Below are 7222 nucleotides of genomic sequence, written 5' to 3'. Positions count from 1 at the left end.
CTGATACTCACTCAGGACCAAGAGGAAGAATCTCCCTTTATGTTGTAATAAACCTCATATTGTTGTCTAGAGTGACAGAAAGTAATGTTAAATTCATAAAAATGTAACTGTGCTAAGTATATAGAATTATAATAAGCATCACAGGAGTGTTGGAGCTTTGGAAAAACACTGGAAACCATCCCTTGAAAGAGCTGCTGTCTTTATTCAAGGGTGGGCCTGACCCTTAGACTCATAGCTTTAATCAGGGCTCCTTCCTGGCCTCACTGTATCCTCCTCCTATGATCTTGGGCTCCCATTTGCTACCTCCCAATGTGCAACTTCTTCCTTGAGATCCAGCAGGGAGGTATTTTTCTTTTGAGGAGTTTCCTGCTGTCTGCCCCCCCACCCCCATCTTGTGGTGTGCATTTTCCTTCTTGTGGCCAGCTCAAGTTCTTTTTAAAACTCCTTTCTGACAAGGAACCAACTATGAGTTGGAAGAAGGTGAGGTTTTTCTCATTTCCCTATCCACGTGTTCCTTTTAAGAGACTGGCTCTCCTTCTCTGTACAGTATTCCCAACTGTACAGGGAATTCCGTCTTCCAAAGGTGTCAATGAAATTAATTGAGCCCATACGTCCCAATATATGGAGCACCCAGGGAAGGAATTCAGTGAAACTGAGCTCTAACTGAGGACTTACTGCAAGTTAGTAATGTGCTATACAGTTACAGGGAAATCAGTTTCGGATTCATAAATGTAAGGAAGAATGTTGTTCTGGAATAGGATGCCTTTCAACAGAGTGAGCTACTCATCATTAGAAATGCTCATGTGTGGGGCGCCTGGGTGGCCCAGTCAGTTAAGCGTCTCCCTTCGGCTCAGGTCATGGTCCCAGGGTCCTGGGATCGAGCCCTGCATCGGGCTCCCTGCTCAGCGGGGAGCCTGCTTCTCCCTCTCCCTCTGCCTGCCTCTCTGCCTACTTGTGCTCTCTCTCTGTCAAATAAATAAATAAAATCTTTAAAAAAAAAAAAGAAAAGAAAAAGACATGCTCATGTGTAGGCTGAACATACCAGGGCTAATCTGGAAGTCATTCCTGCATGGAGTAGAAGGTTAGCTAGAGAGAGCCTCTATGGTTTCTTCCAAATTTCAAGCTTCTGCAATTTTATTAGAGGGTTTTAACCCTGTAATGTAGTTTATATTTCAAAATACTGTACTTAATTAGTTGTTTTCCTAAACTCCTTCTGAAGTACATCAGCTTCATACAGTGGTAATTAGTTTATTGGTAGAAACAATGACTGAGTCTGAAGCATGCATATTTTTATGTATGTGGCAAGGACACAAGAAAGGCTGACTATTATTATTCCTGCACTATTTTCCAGAAATGAGATTTTCTAGTATCCCTCTGAAGATGTAACTGTAACTTAACCATGTTAATAAATAACATGAAAATAAATAATTATTAATATGGAATATTAAAAAAATGCTGAAGCCAAATTAATCAGTCTTCAGGCAATCAAGCATAGTTTCATAGAACTGGAGTAAACCCAGATGATTCTGGCATGCGTATACTTAGGAAAGCAAACGTAGGCTTCTCCAAATGGCAGCTGGGCCTCTCGCAGGGCTGCCTCTCTGCTGGAGCATGTAGGCTGGGACATCTGGAAGACCAGACTGTATGTGGCAGTGTGTCAGGCACATGGGGAGGACCATGACTTCTCTATCCGTTAGCTCTAAGAATCAAAACATGACTACAGTGGCTCAGCCAAATAGAGTTTTACTTTGTCCCCAAAAGTCCAGACACAGGTAGGTGGTTCGAAGATGGTATAGTTGTGTGAAAAAAACCATCAAGGATGTAGCCTCCTTTTAACTTCAGTTCTATAAACTCTAGTCTGTGGTTTTTGCCCTTAAGGTCCAAGATGGATGCTCCACCTCAGGCCTTCAAATACATTCTGGACAAGAAGAAGGAAGGGACCTAGAGGAAGAGATGATGCCTATTTCAGGAAAGCAAAGCTTCCCAAGAAATTCCAGAACTTGAACTATGTCTCATTGGCCCAAGCTGTGCAAGATGCTCAGTTTTTGCTACAATAGAGCAAGTTGGGCTTACTAATTCCCAAACAAAACTTAGGTTTTGTTTGTAAATAAGAGGAGGATGCATATTGGGTAGGCAACCAGCAGTGACTGCCATAACTTGTCGGTCTCCTGATGAGGTAGACTCTGCTTTTTTTTCTTCCTTTCTGGCGGGAGGACCTTCACTGTAGACTTTGAGCCACAGGAGACACCACTACCCGAAAGACCCTGCAAGGATCTTATACTGCTGCCCTTTGCCCGCATCAGTATTTAATCCATCAACACATAATTTTGAAACTTCTCTGTCTTCAGGCTGTGAGCCATAGTTGGTCCATTTGCAACTCCAGTGTCCTTCAGGGGCTTCATGGGGACCATCAGCTCCATGCTTGAATACTTTCTGGTGCTACAGAGAAAAAGAGTCTGACACCCTTAGTGATGTTATGACTTCTTTCTCACATTTCCCCCCAGACCTAACCATGTCTCTTCCTCTTGGGCATGCTGGTCTTGCTGTCTGTGAACAACTTAACAGAATAGCAAGCACTCTTGTTTGGAACAGACCAACACCTTGATATTTGTTTGAGCCAAGGAGGAGGTCCTACCTTTAAACAAAAAAAGATTTATGGCTATCCTGACGTACTCCAGGGATTCCTATCTGGCAGTGCTCAGGAGGAGCAACTGAAAACAGAATTCTAACATTTTAGAACTGTCAGAGACAAAAACCGACAAAGACAAAGAATGGCCAACTCAGCCCTCTCGTGTTGCAAAGGAAGACACTGAGACTTGGGAGAGTGTGTGTCTTTCTCCAGATGTGGCATGGCAGAACTCAGGTCAAAAACTAGGGGAAGGAAGATTGCATGGAGAGAGGTAGAGGGCTCTCTTTCACCTTCTGAGTGGGTGTGTATTACATTCATTATTTAAGCACCTGCAGGCACAGGAACACTCCAGTGCTATAGACAATTAAGGCAAAAGTTACAGGAGGTGGTGTGGTATTGTGGCTGCTAAATCTAATCCCCGATCTGCCATGCTTTGGTTTGTGATGCTTATCTCTTCCTTAAGTTTACTCACCTATAAAATAAAAACAATGGTAACACCCCATGTGGTTTTAGGAGGAGTAAATGGCGTTGCCACTTAGAACAGTACCTGGTGATAATATGGAAATATTATAATATAGAAATGTTTGCTATCATTATGATTAGTTGTCTCCTGTGCTCAACAGATTAATAGTCTTTGACTCTTGCACGGATGGCCAGTGCGCATCTTGAAGAAGCATGACAAAGAGCCAGTGGGGATATTAAGTTTTAAGTCAGGACGGTTGGTTCTTGTTACCAGCACCAAGGGATTCTCGAATCACAAATAATGGGATTATCCCCCAAGTAGGTCAGCATGGCACGAAATACGTGATCTGTGATAAGGAACACTTCTCTGATCTACTTTTATGACTAGCCTATGCCTTTTCTTGCCAGGATTTTCGTTTTCAGTAGATATGCCTGCTTTGTTTCTTTTCTTTTTTAAAATGTGGTGAGCTTCACACACTAGTCTTTTGTACCAGCTATATAAGGAGCAGCTAATACCAAAGCCACATGCATGGAATTCTTATACCAAATCAACTTTTTTTTTTTTTTTTAAAGCACTCTTTAATTGGACAATACTTTAATTCTCTAAACAATGTTATGGTAGTTGACCACATTTTGAAATTACCTTTGTCTTGTTTGGTACTTGAATGGCATGAAAAATTTCCCTCTGCTTCCTTACCCCTCTCCCAAGGGGTCATTTTCCCCGCTCTTTTCTCTGCCCTGCCTGGCCTCTGACCCTGCCCAACTCTGCTGTTTCCATGGACTTCTGAATCTAATTAATGTCTCAGTGGCTATATAAGTGAATTATGTAGGCAGGAGGATGTTGGAAAGTTTGAGGAAGGTACGTACATTCCTTAGGGAAAACCTGGTTTTGTACAAAGGAAAAAAAAAGGAATGCACTTGGAGGAGGCAGAATGTCAGTAAAGTGTAAAACACTAGTAGCATGCTTACACTCATTAAGTATCTCTTGCCTGATGAGCAGACACAACTTTAGGAGCATCTCTTGTGACATCCGGGCAATAATCAGGCATGAAAGAATCTGGCTGAGGGGATAGATAATCCAAATATGCCCCCATTGCAACACAACTGCCCCACAACTAGGCTATCAGCACTCCTCCCCCTCCCCCCCCCCTTTTTGCAGCCGGTTCACAACCACTTGTGGGGAGCATGTCCTTAGATGATCTCTGAAATGACCCTGGCTACCAGGGCCACGAGTCCTCCTCAAACTCTCCAGGATGTGGGCAGGCAAGGGGGAGGGGGCCAGAGTGCTCAAGTTCTCTACCAGAGGATACTGTCAGAGAGCCCAAGGCAGAGATGGTCCCTATGCCCCATGTTTCCATGGAAACATAGGAGGAGTGATGACAGCCAGCACAGCCACACCATCTGCTCGGGACCTGGTGAATGATGAAAAAAATAGGAAAAGAGTCACCTCAGATCCCAAGCTAGAACCACTCTGAGATACCAGTGCAGAGGGAAAGGCCTGAAGACACTAGAACTCCTAGGTGGATTAAAACCCAAGCTGTCCTGGGGCTGACATATTAGCATGTAATTTGCAAGCAGAAAGCCTAGAGGGCTTATCCCGCAATCCCCAGATACAGTTACAAACACTCAAGAAGCCTCTGGAAGGAGAAGCAGACTGTGATGTGACTGCAGCCTTGCTGGAACAGGAGAGAAGGTGCAGTGACAAACAGTGCTGCAGGACATGGGGTGGGGGCTCCCCTGACCTCTGGCAAGACCGCTTGCACAGCTGGCTTTTAGCCAGGCATATTTTTCTAGGAGAGCGGTGGGATTATAAAAGGAAAATTCCCATCCGGTCACAATCATGACCTGAGTTGTATCCACATCTTCAGAATAAGGTATGAATTAATAAAGGCCGTGCAAGGTTTCTCCTCTCTCAGTTTGTATCCAGGAGATCTTAGTTGGATGCCACAGATTTGCTTCTGGATCTGTTTTGGAGACTTTTAATTCCAGGTTTGTGGAATGTGAGTGGGGCCCTTGCTGAGTGCACTTGTAGGCCTGCCCCAGACTGAGTAGGATTTATTTCTCAATCCCTTTTGTTCATACATTTAACACAAAAAAATACCCCTGACCCAGAGAGCCAACAGCTCCTCCCTTAGCTAACTCCCCACAGCGGCTCTCCAGACTCCAGAGCTGGGAGGTTTCATTCAGCTCTCTGGAGTGTTATCTGCATCTACCCCAGGAGAAGAGTCCCTCAAGTCGCCAGGTCTTTAGTATGCACAGAAGCTTCATCCGCTTCAGAGGAAACACCAGTTTTTATTTTTATTTTTAATTTAGGTAGCCCCTTACTCCTTTACAAACAAAACAAAAACAAAAACAAAAACAAAAAACCCCACACACCTCCCTTTTAGTTTTGGCATTCTAATCCCAGGAAGTCCAAACCTTTGTTTTTTATTAAGGATTTAAAATTTTGACAACTGGATTAAGCACTTGTTTTGGTATGTGTATCTAGGGGCTGGAGGATAATGGCAACATCTTAATATACCAGATAAATAAAAATAATAAAAAGATCACCTTATAAAGGCTCTCATTAACTGTTCTACTTTTTACTTGTAAATACTATTAATTTAGATTTATTTCCATGACAACTTAGTAAACATGGTATCTATCAGTATGGTTTGGGTTTCTTCAAAAGACCATATTCTCCAACTGGACACTATACAGAAAAACATACACTGGAAATAAAAGTATTAACCCAACTTCCCCTGCGTTAGGAGGCCCCAAACAGAAAATAAGGGCTATTCCTGAAGAAAAATATTTAAATACCCACACTGAAATTGCTTTAGGCTCAAGTACATTCATTAACACAAGGCACCGTGTTGAAATTCAAATACAAATCTACCCATTACTACGTGGCTTTTGGGGAGAGGCCTTTCATGAGTAAACCACTCCACCAGCTCTATACCCCCCAGTGCTTTCTCTCTTTCCTTTTCTGGGGCCATCTATTTATCTTCAGCCTCCATGGTGAGGGCAAATCTGTATCTTAAGCTTCAAGCTTAGGATGGGACTCCCAGTAAACATGGTTCTGTTTGTTCTCCAGCAGCCCTCCTTTGTATAAACAGATGTGGTGGGAAGGGAAGGAAAGCCAGATCTCTGTGAGGGGTGGGAGGTCTCCTTTCTGGAGAAGCTTCCAGGCTGCAGCCATGAGCACAGGGACAGGATGCATTTCTTGTTCAGGCAGGGGAACTTGCAGTTCTTCCAGAGAGGGGCTGTTCTTCTCACTCTCCTCCACCCTCCACTCCCATCCTTTGTTCCAGGGAATGCTGTCTGCATGTCTCAGGCATCTCACTTTTGCCAGAGCAAACATTTCCAACAAGGCTTATGCTGAGGAGATATTAGGAAGACAGATTTTTTTTTTTTCTTCTCTCCCAAATGCACCATAGACTGGGATTTGGGAAGACAGCCCTTCACACCTGCACTTTCTCCTCTATTCACATTCTCTTTGTTCTTTTGGAGCCTTGTTACTACCTTCAACTAATGAGGGAGGTTTGTAGGGGCTGGGAGTTGTCAGGTTGTAAAATAACAAATCCATTTTCTCAAACTATGTTGATACTCTTAGTGTTTTACATTTTGCACACTAGTTATGGATGTTAATAAAGGAAGGACTACTTCAGAGCTGGGGGAAGTAATGAGCATTTTGTAATAAGAAGCCAGAAAGGTAAGAATTCTCATTGGTCTTTTCTTCTACGTGTTCTCCAGACTTCGTTTGTTAATCCTCATTCAGAGGTCAGGGAGGTGAGGAGGCTTGATGGAGAGATCCTGTGACTTCTACACAAGGGCTAGATTTCTGGTGGCTCCACTCAGTAGTCCTTCTTGTTGAGAATGAACAAAGGGGAGCGTTTGGGAAAGGCCTCCCGTACTGCAGGGAATTGGGGGTTTGGTGCAAGTGATGGGATATAACCACATTGCTCGGTACCACTCTCTCCAGGAATTCTCTGGAATCCTGAGTGAGGCTTCCAGAGCTGTGGCCAAGAGGATAAGAGAGGGAACTGAGGAGGGGTTCTGATTTTGGCCAGCAGTGGAGAAACAGAGCCATGGCCCTGATCTAGGCATGGACTTCTCAGCATGTCTGTAAAAGTAAGGGGGGGGGGGGGG

This window comes from Phoca vitulina, unplaced genomic scaffold (assembly GCF_004348235.1).
Source record: "Phoca vitulina isolate PV1807 unplaced genomic scaffold, GSC_HSeal_1.0 scaffold22, whole genome shotgun sequence".
Taxonomy (NCBI): domain Eukaryota; kingdom Metazoa; phylum Chordata; class Mammalia; order Carnivora; family Phocidae; genus Phoca; species Phoca vitulina.
The sequence above is the reverse complement of the archived record's forward strand: the minus strand, read 5'-3'. Positions refer to the sequence as shown.